Genomic DNA, 16795 nt, shown 5'->3' with positions numbered 1-16795 from the left:
AAATTGCTATTCCAAGTTTTTCAGAACTTGAGAAAGGGAGGTTTGAAACTGATGTGTGTGGGAAAAATGACTACTGGGTGATGTACATCCATCACCTTATTTTGTAGAATTACAGTGCTACAAAATAATAAGCAAAGGTTATAAACTCTGCTCTGGAAACTGAACAGGTCCTGTGTTTTAAATGACTGTTCTAGAGCAAATAGAAAGAATTTCTGCCTGTGTACTGGCAGTCTGGTATGCACGTAGAGTAGAACTTTCATGCATCATTAACAAATAAAGATAGAGGATCAAAAATATAAAGTTACATGACATGGTGTCTAGCTACTTTTAGAATCTTAATCAGTGTTTCTTGGATGGGTGGTCGAGTAGATGGATGGATGGAAGGAAAGAAGAGAGAAGGAAAGAAACGATTACCCTCACCCCAACAGTTTGGGAGTCAACATTTTCATTACTATCTAGAATAAATATTTGCCTTTGGACATCAAGGGGAGAGGTTGCGGGAAGGGACAACTGTCCTTCTCCAAAATCCTGTTTCTCTCCTTGTGCACTAACCCCAAATAAAAGGGGGCCTGGGATGGATGGGTTCAGGATAAGGACAACTTAGGGGAACAGTAACTTATAGAAAATGTTCTGAAGGGCTTGAGGTTTGGAATTTGGATCTCAGATATTTCTACCTCTCTCTAAGTAGTAGAGCGACAGATTCCACTTTGTTTGCAAATTCTATCATATGAAGGGCAGAATCTTCAAGAATGGAGGCCACTTAAACAGCATAAGCTGTTCAAAACCTATTAGAATGAGGGCAAAGGACTGGGAGATAGTATTTCAGAAATGGTATGGACCTAACAGAAGCAGAGATATTAAGAAGAGATGTCAAGAATACACAGAAAACTGTACAAAAAAGATCTTCATGACCCAGATAATCATGATGGTGTGATCACTCACCTAGAGCCAGACATCCTGGAATGTGAAGTCAAGTGGGCCTTAGAAAGCATCACTACGAACAAAGCTAGTGGAGGTGATGGCATTCCAGTTGAGCTGTTTCAAATCCTGAAAGATGATGCTGTGAAAGTGCTGCACTCAAAATGCCAGCAAATTTGGAAAACTCAGCAGTGGCCACAGGACTGGAAAAGGTCAGTTTTCATTCCAATCCCAAAGAAAGGCAATGCCAAAGAATGCTCAAACTACCACACAATTGCACTCATCTCACACACTAGTAAAGTCATGCTCAAAATTCTCCAAGCCAAGCTTTAGCAATACCGTGAACTTCCTGATATTCAAGCTGGTTTTAGAAAAGGCAGAGGAACCAGAAATCAAATTGCCAACATCCGCTGGATCATGGAAAAAGCAAAAGAGTTCCAGAAAAACATCTATTTCTGCTTTATTGACTATGCCAAAGCCTTTGACTGTGTGGATCACAATAAACTGTGGAAGATTCTGAGAGAGATGGGAATACCAGACCACCTGACCTGCCTCTTGAGAAAGCTAAATGCAGGTCAGGAAGCAACAGTTAGAACTGGACATGGAACAACAGACTGGTTCCAAATAGGAAAAGGAGTATGTCAAGGCTGTATATTGTCACCCTGCTTATTTAACTTCTATGCAGAGTACATCATGAGAAATGCTGGACTGGAAGAAACACAAGCTGGAATCAAGATTGCCGGGAGAAATCTCAATAACCTCAGATATGCAGATGACACCACCCTTATGACAGAAAATGAAAAGGAACTAAGAAGCCTCTTGATGAAAGTGAAAGAGGAGAGTGAAAAAGATGGCCTAAAGCTCAACATTCAGAAAACGAAGATCATGGCATCCGGTCCCCTCACTTCATGGCAAATAGATGGGGAAACAGTGGAAACAGTGTCAGACTTTATTTGGGGGGGGCTCCAAAATCACTGCAGATGGTGATTGCAGCCATTAAATTAAAAGACGCTTACTCCTTGGAAGAAAAGTTATGACCAACTTATATAGCATATTCAAAAGCAGAGACATTACTTCGCCGACTAAGGGCCATCTAGTCAAGGCTATGGTTTTTCCAGTGGTCATGTATGGATGTGAGAGTTGGACTGTGAAGAAGGCTGAGCGCTGAAGAATTGATGCTTTTGACCTGTGGTGTTGGAGAAGACTCTTGAGAGTCCCTTGGACTGCAAGGAGATCCAACCAGTCCATTCTGAAGGAGATCACCCCTGGGATTTCTTTGGAAGGAATGATGCTAAAGCTGAAACTCCAGTACTTTGGCCACCTCACGTGAAGAGTTGACTCATTGGAAAAGACTCTGAGACTGGGAGGGATTGGGGGCAGGAAGAGAAGGGGACGACCGAGGATGAGATGGCTGGATGACATCACGGACTCGATGGATGTGAATCTGAGTGAACTCCGGGAGTTGGTGATGGACAGGGAGGCCTGTTGTGCTGCGATTCATGCAGTCGCAAAGAGGCGGACATAACTGAGCAACTGAACTGAACTGAACTGAACTGAAGAATAAATTTGGAGTGTGCCACTCAGATAGGAGGGCAAAGGACATTACCGATGCAGAGCTATATATGCAATACATGGAGGCATAAATGATGGGTCAGGTGTAGAAAATAACTAGCCCATTTGTCCTTTCAGAACTTGGGATGATGGCACAGAAGCTAAGACTGAAAAGAAGCTGTAGCCTGTGAAGGGCCATGCATGCCAAGCTAAGGAGGCTGGAATTGATCCTATAACTAATAGAAGAGAGATATGTTCAAAACTTAGATGCTTTTTAAGAAATAAGAAATGACTTTGTATCATGTACAAGCTGCCTTATATCATTTTTTATTTCAGAACAACTCCACAAAGTAAGTTCTGTATCATTCAAATGTACAGTCTATGTAAAACACAGATCAGCATTAAGTCACTTGCATGGAAGTGCTAAGATGTGAACCTGGGTCTTTCTTGCTTCAGGCTCATGATCTTCTCATTGTACCACGTTGCCTACTGTGCTATGATGATGTAGAGGATAAATTGGAAAGGAAACACAGAAAAGGCAATGAGACATATTAGGAGGCTATCACACTGTTCAGGGAAAATAAAAAGAGATTCATAATTAACTGTCTCTGGATAAAGAAGATTTCAAAAAACCAAGACCAAAGGAAAGAGATTTTCAAGAAAAAGGGGCAAGATTTAACATGACAAGTCCCTGATGGCTCTCTCAAGAGACTTCTAGAAGAGAGGCGGAAGATAGGGTGGGAGATGGGGGATATGAGCCAGATTGCACTGGCTTGCAGAGTAAATGGGAGGTGATATTATAGAAATGGTTTGAAAGTATGGTTAAGAGCCTTTTGTACTATCTTCTCTAAGTCCTTTCATATCACTGCTAGAACCAGTCATCATAATTCTTTGAGATCAGAATAATTTATATTATCAGAAACTATCTTATGCCTAGAGAAATATTTCTATTTGTCATCAAAACATACTGGAGGAGAGATGCTATCTCATAAAATTAGGAGTTAATTTCTGAGATACTTAAAGCTGTGGAAAAGTCCTAGCTGCAATAAGATGGTAACAGATTTCTCATGACATCTCTGAACATTGCACTAAGAAGTATGCGTGTGTCTTTCTACCTATATCCAGTCCAGTCACTGTAGTACTCCAAGTTAGAGATGAACCTTTTGCTCGAAAGAAAAATATAGAGGAGATATTTGAGATCTTAGCACCACTGAATAAATTGTGCATTCTATAGGCTTCCCAGGTGGTGCCAGTAGTAAGGAACCTGTCTGCCAATGCAGCAGGTGCAAGAGACCTGATTTCGATCCCTGGGTTGGGAAGATCCTCTGAAGAAGGAAATGGCAAGCCAGTCCAGCATTCTCACCTGGAAAAATCTCATGCTCAAAGGATCCTGGTGGGTTACAGACCATGGGGTTACAAAGAGTCAGACGTGACTGGGCACTTGTCAGCAGCAGCATGGAATAATTATACTCTTATTAATGCTTCATGTTCATCTCTACAGAGATTATAAAAGGACTCTGCAGGAAGACCTTAAGAAGTTCACATATGTAGTATTTGTACTTAATAAACTTCTCAGTATCTTTAAGGTAAGATCTTTGCAAAAATTGGCCTTGTCTACTAATGTGTGCATGCACGTGTAGGTGTGTGTGTTAGTTGCTCAGTCATATCCGACTCTTTGCAACCCCACAGACTGTAACGGTAGCCCGCCAAGCTCCTCTCTCCATGGGATTTCCCAGGCAAGAATACTAGAGTGGGTTGCCATTCCCTTCTCCAGGGGATCTTCCCAATCTAGGTATCAAACCCCAGTCTCCCACGCTGTAGGCAGATTCTTTACCATCTGCGCCACCAGGGAAGCCCTGTCTTTTGACAATTGATCATTAATGATATGGCTGTAGATTACAAATTATCAGTGATCCAGAAGTAGTTTCAATTGTTTTTTATAGTGTCTGTTATTTTTCAAATCCTTGAATTTCCTAGAACTCTAGAGCTTTTTCTCCAGAGATCTTACAAAGGCCCTATATCCAAATATCAATCAGAACAGAGAAATTACTCTAGATGTCTCCAGCAGAGGAGTTTAACACAGTAAATTGCTACACTGTATATGGAAGCTCACAGAAGGCAAGTAAAGGATAGTGACAAAACCAGAGGTTAGAAAAGCAGTAGCCATAATCACTAGAAGAAGAAAGGGAGATATCAGTGTTACTGAAGTTCCAAAGCCAAGTCTCAGTGCCAAGTGGGACCATGGTGGGGAACTCAATGGAAGCTAGAGCCATAGAAGGGACAAAGGAGAGACAGATATGTTGCTCAAAGCAGAAAGAGAAGAGAAATATCTTATTTTCTCCCTTCTCCTAATCTCCAGTCTCTTTCTATCAGCTAAATCTCTCCCAATCGCAGAGTGCAAAGGAATCTGAGAAGTGGAGCTCCCTCCAGTATGTAGAAGGGCAGGGAATATATTTGAAAACAAAACAGACAAATGATCGGAGAAAGGCACTAATATTTAAGCAATATGTCAGTCATGGGCTCAATCAGAAAGCCTGAACTCAGAGAAAAACTCATAAATAGGTAGAGAAGAAGAATCTTGTTTTCACAGTTTCCCATAACTTCTGATAATGATAAAATTCCCATGTCTTTTAAAGAAAGGGAAAAAAATGCTGATAATCTCATAAAAGGAGAGCATGGTGGGCATCCAAATAATGAGGGAATTTTTGGAATGAGCACTTCCATTGGCACCTTCTTGGGTTACCCTATCCAGCTATCCCAGCATGTCGCCAACTGAGAGAAGTATTATGTGCAACACCAGATGTGATCCAAAGCCAAGCAAAACTGACCTTCCCTGGGGCTCCACACTTCCTACCGTCAAGTCTGCCATTCCTGGGTTGCTTCATAACTTATCGGAAATACCATTCTATGGGGCTGGTCTCAGAAAAATGTTGCTTTCTGGGATGTTGTATCATCATTCACTTTCCAGTCAAAGTTGGTTTCTTATGTTAAGAATAAACCACAGTTTCCTATTAATTATTCTTCAGCTTAGGTGAAGATGCTATGCACCATAAAAATAATAACAATGGTGGCTAACTTTGAGAAGTGCTTCAAAGAATACCACTGACATGAGTTCATTCCACAAGTCAAAATCTCCCACCTGCTCAATTTTCTTTTTCTGATTTTTTAAAAAATTTATAAAGCAATTTTATTTATTTTCATTTTTATTAATTTTTATTGAAGTGTAGTTGCTTTCACAATGTTGTGTTAGTTTCTTGATTGAATCTGTTATAGGTATACATATATCTCCACTTTTTTCTATTTCCTTCCCATTTAGATCACCACAGAGCATTTAGTGGTGTGCTCAATGTGTGTGCTCAAAAACAGAGTGATAAAAATCACAAAAGCACAACTAACTACCGTTCTGTAACTACACTGTTAGCCACACTTGACGTGATTCTGAGGGAGCCAGACTGACCTTACATACAAGTCCCCTTCTCCCGCAAAACTGAATGAAAAAACAAAGTCAGCATCTTTTAAACCAGTGGCCACATAGTAAAAACTGTACATTGTTGTTGTCCACTCATTTAAAAAGCAAAGTCACTAGGATGGTATAAAAGTAATAACCAGTGCCTTTGTAACTGATGATGAACACTTGTTCTTGAAGGTTGAGAATTATCTCCACTCTCTGCATAACCAGTGATAAGATGCAGAAGACGGTGAGGAGGTAGGGCCAGGCCCTAGCAGGGACCCCAGCGCTGTGGGCTTTACCATTGGCACTCTTCCCAGAGTGGTCAGTTGTATTATACTCAAACTCCAAAGGACATTAGTTATCTATTTTATAGATAATTGCTATGCTAAGTCACTTCAGTCATGTCCGACTCTGTGCGACCCCATAGACGGCAGTCCACCAGGCTTCCCCGTCCCTGGGATTCTCCAGGCAAGAACACTGGAGTGGGTTGCCATTTCCTTCTCCAATGCATGAAAGTGAAAGGTGAAAGTGAAGTCACTCAGTCATGTCCGACTTAGCGACCCCATGGACTGCAGCCTACCAGGCTCCTCCATCCATGGTATTTTCCAGGCAAGAGTACTGGAGTGGGGTGCCATTGCCTTCTCCATTTATAGATAATTAGATAGATAATAATTATCTATAGATACATATAATTATCTATAATTATAGATAATAACTAGTTAACCATTTGTTATCTATTTTACACATAGTAATATATATGTCAGTCCCAATCTACCAATGCATTCCACCCCTCTTACCCTCTTTGGTAACCATAATTTGTTATCTATAGCTGTGACTTTATTTCTGCATTGCAAACAAGTTCATCTCTACCATTTTTCTAGATTCCATATTTAAGAAACATGATACAACATTTGTTTTTCTCTTTCTGACTTACTTCACTCTGTATGACAGCCTCTAGGTCCACCCATGTTTCTGCAAATGGCACTTTTGCTCCTTTTCATGGCTGAGTAACATTTTGTTGTATATGTATGCTACATTTTCTTTATCCATTCCTCTGTTGATGGATATTTAGGTTTTTTCCATGTCTTGGCTATTGTAAATACTGCTGCAATGAACATTGGAGTGCATGCATCCCTTCAAATTATGATTTCTGCCTAAGAGTGAGATTTCTGGGTCATATGGTAGCTCCATTTTTAATTTTTTAAGATACCTCCATACTGTTCTCCATAGTGACTGCACCAATCTACATTCCCACCAACAGTATACATTTTCTCCATGCATTCTCCAGCATTTATTTTGTAGAGTTTTTGATGATGGCCATTCTGACTGATGTTAGGTGATGCCTTACTGTAGCTTTGATTTGCATTTCTCTAATAATTAGTGATGTTGATCATCTCTTCATGTGTTTGCTGGCCATCTGTATGTGTTCTTTGGAAAAATGTCTATTTAGGTCTTCTGCCCATGTTTTGATTATGTTTTTTCACCAATACAATATAAACCTCATTTGAAGTAATACAAATATAATACAAACCTAATTTGATTATCATTATTGCGATACACACAGTGTGGAAGACACATACTTGGTGGTCATGAAGTGTTCTCTACTTGCCTAGAGTATAACAAAAATAATAGTATAGAATCTTAATGTCCAGAGCTGTTACAGAACATCCCTGGAGAGACTGTGACACTTCCAGAGAAGGTGCTGATGATAAAAATGTGCTTGAAGCATATCTTCTGCCTGAACAAGTTTGATGATTAACTTCACAGAAGCCTAAAATGCTTTACAATGGTAAAAAAAAAAGGGGGGGGGGGAATTCTTGAAGAATTCAAGACACTCAACCATTCACTCACAAAATAACAGTAACAGTTAACATTTCAGTTCAGTTCAATTCAGTCGCTCAGCCGTGTCCTACTCTTTGCGACCCAAGAACCATAGCACGCCAGGCCTCCCTGTCCATCACCAACTCCCGGAGTCTACTCAAACTCATCTCCACTGAGTCAGTGATGCCATCCAATCATCTCATCCTCCGTCGTCCCCTTCTGCTCCTGCCTTCAATCTTTCCCAGCATCAGGATCTTTTCCAATGAGTCAGCTCTTTGCATCATGTGGCCAAAACACTGGAGCTTCAGCTTCAACATCAGTCCCTCTAATGAACATTCAGGACCGATCTCCTTTAGGATGGACTGATGGGATCTCCTTGCAGTCCAAGGGACTCTCCAGAGTCTTCTCCAACACACAGTTCAAAAGCATCAATTCTTCAGCACTCACCTTTCTTTATAGTCCAACTCTCACATCCATACATGACCACTGGAAAAAACATAGCCTTGACTAGACAGACCTTTGTTGGCAAAGTAATGTCTCTACTTTTTAATATGCTGTCTAGGTTGGTCATAACTTTCCTTCCAAGGAGTAAGCATCTTTTAATTTAATGGCTGCAGTCACCACCTGCAGTGATTTTGGAGCCCCCCAAAATAAAGTCTGACAGTTTCCAGTTTCCCCATCTATTTGCCATGAATAGTTTTTTGAATGTTGAGCTTTAAGCCAACTTTTTCACTCTCTTCTTTCACTTTCATCAAGGGGCTCTTTAGCTCTTCTTGGCTTTCTGCCATAAGGATGGTGTCATCTGCATATCTGAAGTTATTGATATTTCTCCCGGCAATCTTGATTCCAGCTTGTGCTTCTTCCAGTCCAGTGTTTCTCATGATGTACTCTGCATAGAAGTTAAATAAGCAGGGTGACAATATACAACCTTGACGTACTCCTTTTCCTATTTGGAACCAGTCTGTTGTTCCATATCCAGTTCTAACTGTTGCTTCCTGACCTGCATACAGGTTTTTCAAGAGGCAGGTCAGGTCTGGTATTCCCATCTCTTTCAGAATTTTCCACAGTTTATTGTGATCCACACAGTCAAAGGCTTTGGCATAGTCAATAAAGCAGAAATAGATGTTTTTCTGGAACTTTCTTGCTTTTTTCCATGATCCAGCAGATGTTGGCAATTTGATTTCTGGTTCCTCTGCCTTTTCTAAAACCATCTTGAACATGTGGAAGTTCATGGTTCACGTATTGCTGAAGCCTGGCTTGGAGAATTTTGAGCATGTGAGATGAGTGCAATTGTGCGGTAGTTTGAGCATTCTTTGGCATTGCCTTTCTTTGGGATTGGAATGAAAACGGACCTTTTCCAGTCCTGTGGCCACTGCTGAGTTTTCCAAATTGCTTTCATATCGAGTGTAGCACTTTCACAGCATCATCTTTTAGGATTTGAAAGAGCTCCACTGGAATTCCATCACCTCCACTAGCTTTGTTCGTAGTGATGCTTCCTAAGGCCCACTTGACTTCACATTCCAGGACATCTGGCTCTTGGTGAGTGATCACACCATCGTGATTATCTGGGTCGTGAAGATCTGTTTTGTATAGTTCTTCCCTGTATTCTTGTCACCTCCTCTTAATATCTTCTGCTTCTGTGAGGTCCATACCATTTCTGTCCTATACTGTGCCCATCTTTGCATGAAATGTTCCCTTGGTATCTCTAATTTTCTTGAAGAGATCTCTAGTCTTTCCCATTCTATTGATTTTTTTTAAATTTCTTTGCACTGGTCACTGAGGAAGGCTTTCTTATCTCTCCTTGCTATTCTTTGGAACTCTGCATTCAAATGGGTGTATCTTTCCTTTTCTCCTTTGCTTGTCACTTCTCTCCTTTCCACAGTTATTTGTAAGGCCTCCTCAGACAGCCATTTTGCATTTCTTTTTCTTGAGGATGGTCTGCAGACTAGGAACTGCTGTATACACTGCACATCACTTAACTTTTAAAGCTTACAGCAACTCTATCATTTTCATTTTAAGGAAACCAAGGCAACAAAAAATAAATTTTCTTTCTTTTTATCTTTTGACCGTGCTGTGCAGCTTATGAAATTTCAATTCCCTGACCAGGGATCAAACCTGCACCCTTGGCAGTGAAAGTACAGATCCCTAACCACTGGGATGCCAGGGAATTCCCTAGATTAATTTTCTAATCCTAGGAAATAAGAACTCACCCTAGGATCACACAACCAGTGTCAGATACAGGAATGAACCCAGAAAGACTGGTCCCAGACCATTAAATAGTCTACTCTACACCTATTTCTTCTAAATGGTTATTACATTGATTTGGCCAGCTTATTGGGGCACTTTCAGAGAGTATTTGCCTGAAAGCTTTGACCTGAAGTTTTGCCTGATGAACTGAAATTGATTTAGATATTACAATTGTAGATTACATTGCTGCATGCAAACCTCCTTCTATCCTATAGGGATTATCTTTGCTCAATAGTCTTTATGGATTTCTCAGGACCAAACTAGGGGAAGAACTATGTTGTTGACTCCTAAAAACACCTGGAATTAGCTTTCAGCCATATGAGCTAGTTGCTATAGATTGTTGTAAACAATTTACCTTAATCAAGCTTAAGGGCTTTTGTGGACAGGAATCTTACTCAAGCTGCCAAAACTGGAGAAAGCCGAGCTGAAATGATGATGCTGACCTATAAGTTAACTGAAATGTTTATCTGAGGAGTCAGTCCACACATCCTGATGGATTTCTTCAGCTCATTCTGTGACTCCAAGGTCAACCACATGAGCCATTCTACTGCATTACAAATAAGGAAATAACTCTAAACTTGCTGCAACCATATGCTTTCAGCTCACATGAGAACTTGCTCAAGAAATAAGAATATTACTTAGTTAATAGTCTGTTTGTGTATATTGCTTACTCATCTACACCCTAAAAATTATTTTTTTAGAATTACAGAGATAGATTAAAGTAAGATCTGGCTCATTCTTGCTTCATAAAAGGTACACAGGGGTGACATCATGTTACTAACTATCAAGATGTTCCTCCAAGAGCAGACCTAAAGGAAGCATTTTACTACAAGCTAATTAGTTATTTTCTAGTTCTAAGGACTCACAAAATATCATAAAACAATAGTTCTCTGGCCACTTCATGTTCTGAAGTGGTCTCACTAGCTTCTCTTCTCAAAGCAATCACAAAAAGGGAACTCCATATTTAATAAAAAAAGGGAGAGATTCCAAGTACGCCAGGAATTGTTAGGGCTAAGCATTAGTTTTTATGATGCAATGGAACTCAAATTACACGGCAATGTGATTCTTATGGTGTCAACTGTCTTGTCAAAAGCTGTAACAGTTTTCTATGGGTTATACACTAAACTGCTCCAAAATATAGAGGCTTAAACAATGGTAACATTTATTTTGCTCACCAATCTGCAATGTAAGCAGAGCTCAATAAGGATAGCTCATCTCTGCTCCACTTGACATTAGCCTCCTCAGAGGCAAGCGGGCCTGGAATCATCTGAAGACTCATTGAGTCACATAAGTTGTGATTGATGAGAGCTGGCAGCCTAGCTATTAGCTAGAATTTTAACCAAGATACCTACACGTGGCTTCTTCATGTGGCCTGAACTTTCTCAAGACAAGGTGGCTGATTCCAAACAGGCAAGTGCCCTGAGCCAGACAGAGATAGCAGACACAGGCTGGATTTCCTTCTCTGTCCTAACCTTGGAAGTCACGCAATGTCACATCCATCACATTCGAACGATTGAGGCAGTTAGAAAGAGGCACCTAGGTTTAAGGGAAAAAATAGGTCCCACCTCTGAAAGGGGGAATGCCAATGCCCCAGTGTAAGAAGAGCACATGGGATGGAACATATATTGGCAGCAATCTTTGGAAAAAATAATCAGCCACAAAGGCCTACTAGTTTTTTTGCTCTTTTTTTTAGTCAGCCCAATCAGAGCAATGCCATTCCCTGGAAGACTTGCTTTATAGTTTCTACTGCTTTGAGGATGCCCATCAGTCTTTTTTCTTCTCCTTTCTGGATTCAAAGAGAAGATTAAGTCTTTTTCTCTTCCTCTTACATTAGCAAAACTCCACATATAATATATGAAAGACTATAGGGAATATGATTGGCAGCTATTTGTATTATAGACAGAATCTTATTTTATGTCTGTGGTCTTTAAGATAATTTTTGTAATGAACTAAAGGGGACATAGGAAGCATTATATGGAGGGTTATATAAATCTATAATAAAGGTTATAAATTTTAATATGATTCATTAGCTTTAAATATTGTGAAAATTATATTACAAAACACAATTGCTGGATGCCTATGCTTTCTTGTTTGCAAATATGGCTATTAGCCTTTTCCTCATATCTTTGGAATGTTGAAAATATTATAAAGTTAAAAAAGAAAAAAAACCTTTGTAACTAGAGGATAATCATTTTATCTTTAAATCTGCAGGTGATAAATCAGATTCTACTATAGTCAACATTTGTTGACAATACACACCAACTAAGATGATTTGATGAGATTAAGTGTATTGACAGTCGATTCCCAAAGAGCACAAGAACCCCAACAATGCAGTCATCCCTAGAGAATTGGTCCCAGAACCCCCATCAGTTCAGTTCAGTTCAGTTGCTCAGTCATGTCCAGCTCTTTGTGACCCCATGAGCAGCAGCATGCCAGGCTTCCTTGTCCATCACCAACTCCCGGAGTCCATCCACACCCATGTCCATTGAGTTGGTGAGGCCATCCAACCATCTCATTGCTACCAAAAATCCATGTATGCTCAAATTCCTTTCAGTCAGCCCTCCATATCTACAGGTTCCGAATCTCTGGATTCAATCAATCCTGGATTTCATCCATATAGATGTGGAACCCACTGGTAAAGAGGGTTGACTGTACTTTAAACCAATACTGTGTTTATTTGAAGATAGGATAATTACAAATCTTCCATGCCTTTTGTAAATATTTTGCTTCATCTAGATTTCACTAATTGAGCTATATCATTTTCTATCAAATATTCTGAATTAAGAGGAAAAAAAATCATGGAATGTTTTAAGAAGATCAAGTGACTAACACAAGAGTAAATTCGACTGAAGAAACCATTGTCTACTCTTAATTCAGAAACCATTACTTAGTGGAAGAAAAAAAAAATCTATTAAAAAAAGAGGGTCATTAATTCTAACACCTAAACAGAAAACCTAAAAAAAAAAAAAACAGAAAGCAACGTTTTTGATTTATGGGTGTAATTCTACACACACTTCTGATAATAGTAAAATTCTATCATATTCTTTAAGTTGGCAATTTTGTAAAGAAAGAAAGAAAAAGTAGAAATTTCCCTAATTTGCTGCATCTGTTTGATTGGGAAAAATTGCTGAAATAGTGTTGTTTTAAAGGAAACATGCTCTGAGCATTTGTTGACAAGGCCCAAAGGAGGTTTTCTGTGGAGGTTGTTTTGTTTTTGTAGTGTCTGTACTTTTGTCTTTGTAGTGTCTCTACTTTCAAAAATTCCCCTGGTAACTGAATTTTAAAGACTATTGCTCAAACCTGGTAGATTTGAGGCAAATTGTTTATGAAAGTGTTGTGAAAATAAAAAAGACTTGAATAAAGCCATCTTTAAAATTAGCAGCTATGAATTGGAGTGGTTGGAAATTAGAAAAAAAAAAAAATTCAGCATAGCCAAAATTGTTAGTGAGTCAAGATAATTTTCGCAAGTAGGTGTCTGAATTTGCAGGAAAGAGTGAAAGAGTAAACAACTGAGGGGCTCAATTATTACAAAGTAATGCAAAATAAATAGCCTGACTGGAATAACCATTACCCACCCACATACTTGCACATATTAGTAATCAGACTTCTGTCAATACCAACCTATAAGTCACTTTTACTCTTTTACAGTTGAACTTTGTCCATGAAGAAACAGAAAGCAAGCCATAAAATAATAACTTTGGACTCCATGTTTCAAATATTGTTTTAATCTCATATATATATATATATATATATATATCCCCCCAAGATTGAATCAGTGTTTCAAGAAATCCTTCCACCTAAGCATTTAGCTAAACTAATAAAATGGCTATGATCTTTGAAGGAAGAAAAGAGAGATAAGGAAGAAGGGAAGACATAGAAGAGTAATGAAATGAAGGAAGGCCAAAAAGAGAGAAAAAGAGAATGATTAGGAAATACGGAGGAGAAGAAACAAAAAAAAAAGGAAAAAGGAAGAAGCAAAAAATAAGGATACATGAGTCATTCACTGGCCTACTGCAGCCCACACCTGCTGCTGCTGCTGCTAAGTTGCTTCAGTCATGCCCGACTCTGTGCGACCCGATAGATGGCAGCCCACCAGGTCCCCCCGTCCCTGGGATTCTCCAGGCAAGAACACTGGAGTGGGTTGCCATTTCCTTCTCCAATGCATGAAAGTGAAAAGTGAAAGTGAAGTCGCTCAGTCGTGTCCAACTCTTAGCAACCCCATGGACTACAGCCTACCAGGCTCCCCCGTCCATGGGATTTTCCAGGCAAGAGTACTGGAGTGGGGTGCCATTGCCTTCTCCGCAGCCCACAACTAGATCCAGCCTATTCCCTGTGTGTGTTCTTTTTCTTTTGTATCTTCCATAGCAACCCTAGATAACATGTAACAATGGGCATAACTGTGTGTTCCAATAAGATTTTATTTATGAGCACAAGTTTCTATATAACCAATAAAGTTTTATGTATGACACACCAATTTTATGCATCAAAATATTGTTCTTCTTTTGATTTTTCTCCAACCATTTACAAAAATGTAAAAGTATTCTAGGGTGGCATTTGTGATGCAAGTAGAGTAGCGTAGTTGTGGCAGAGACTCTATAGCCACTAAAGACTAAAATAATCATTGTGTGGTCCTCACAAAAACAGTTTGCAGACACCTATAAATATTTATTAAATACAGACTGTGTACTCACCACAACCCTCAATTCTAAGGAGGATGCAAAAGAAAAAGAACAAAGATATGATTTCCATCCTTTGGGACTTACAGGCTAGTTGAAGAAGGGGAAATGGATCAAACAGCTGTCCTGGTAGTTGATTTTTAGGGAAAACAAAAATGGCATTTAGGTATGGTTTATTTCTTCTTATTCACGCTAAACTTGATACTTCATAAACACTCAAAGTATTAGAGTGCAGGCATTTAGAGTACCGTTACATCCTTAAAACTCCTTTTTATATCCTTAACTTCTAGTTTAACATTATCAGCTACCTTTTTAACAAAACATACAAAATTCAACAAACATGTAACACACAAACACACAACAGATGTACAAAATACCACAAAAGCTTGTACTTGAATTGACAGTCTAGCAAAATCAATGTCTCAGTGGGACAATTCTAAAAGAGAGGAAGGCTTTGGCAAAAGATGTATGTGAACATCTGAGGATTAAACATGACTCTTATGTTGGATTGCTGATTCAAAGGGGACAATATGGGTCTCCCTCACTTTCACTTTTCACTTTCATGCATTGGAGAAGGAAATGGCAACCCACTCCAGTGTTCTTGCCTGGAGAATCCCAGGGACGGGGCAGCCTGGTGGGCTGCCATCTCTGGGGTTACACAGAGTTGGACACGACTGAAGTGACTTAGCAGCAGCAGCAGCAGCACTGGGCTAAAAAAAGAAATGAAATGCCCTAATGCTCTCCTTAAGTATTTTCTTTAAAAGTGGCAATTTTTCCACACTCAACAGTTGCAATGTCCAAGTAGCCATTGACCATGTGTGGTTATTGAGCGCTTGACACAGGCTGGTCCAATTGAAGATGTGTTGTAATTATAATACATATCCCATGCCAAAGACCTGTTATGAAAAAAAGAATAAAAAGTGTCTAATTAGTATGTTTTCCTAGATCTTGATTACATGTTAAAATAATATTCTGGATATATTTGGTTAGAGTTAATATTTTATTCAAATTAATTTTGCCTGTTTTTTAGGTTTTTAAAAATGTAGATACCACGAAATTTTAAATTACCTTTGTGTTTGCATTGGACAGAGATGCTTTAACATGCTGATTGACCCAACAGGTCTGTGTGAAGAGGTAGGTGCATGGCTCATTCCCTCAACTCCGTTTTTGTTCAAATGTCATCTAATTAAAAAGGTCACTAAATGGCAATTGTTGTCATTTAGTCACTAAATCATGTCTAACTCTTTTGCAGCCCCATGGACTGTAGCCTTCTAGGGTCCCTTGTTCGTGGGATTTCCCAGGCAAGAATAAGAATGGTTTGCCATTTTCTATTCCAGAGGATCTTCCTGATCCAGGGATGGAACCTGGGTCTCCTACACTGGCAGGTAGGTTCTTTACCAGTGTGTCACCAGGGAAGACCCTAATGTCAATTACAATTCCTAAATTCCTGACCTCCTTACCCAGCTCTCTCCCCTTTCAGTTATATTGTTTCTGGTCTCTTTCCCCTGTCTCTACTTCTACAAGGCAGAACTATATCTGTTTTTCCTCACTGATGTACCCTTAGTGCATAGAACAGTGCCTGGTACCTAGTAAACAAATTTTTTTAATATGATGAACGAATGAATGGTAAATATTAAAAGAAGCTTTGCAAAATATTCTAGTGAAATATCTAGTATGGGAGGCCTTTAGGTAAGGTTGTCAAAGGTGATGCTTTTTTAAAAAATATTTTTCACGCCTTACCAGAGGTTTTATTTTATTTATTTATTCTTACTTTTTAGCCAGGCCTTCAGGCATGCAGGATCTTATTTCCCTGACCAGGGATTGAAACTGTGCCCCCTGCAGTGAAAGTATGGAGTCCTAACCGCTGGCCCACCAAGGAAGTCCCAGGTGGTACTTTCTTAATCTGCTCTCTTATAAGCTTATGGCCTCCAATTTACACCCAGCTATATGCCCTCAGCCTCTGCCCCTAATGCTGAGAGCTCACTGTTCACTTCTGGCTTCTAGGCCAGCTGAGAGATTTAGGGTTGAGGGTACAAGAGATCAGATTTTGATCCTGGAGGAATATTACTGAGCTTCTCCCATGCAGATGAAGTGATACATAATATCTTAATAAAATATTTCTGTGAGGCAA

Source organism: Budorcas taxicolor, chromosome 2, assembly GCF_023091745.1.
Source record: "Budorcas taxicolor isolate Tak-1 chromosome 2, Takin1.1, whole genome shotgun sequence".
NCBI lineage: Eukaryota > Metazoa > Chordata > Mammalia > Artiodactyla > Bovidae > Budorcas > Budorcas taxicolor.
The sequence above is the reverse complement of the archived record's forward strand: the minus strand, read 5'-3'. Positions refer to the sequence as shown.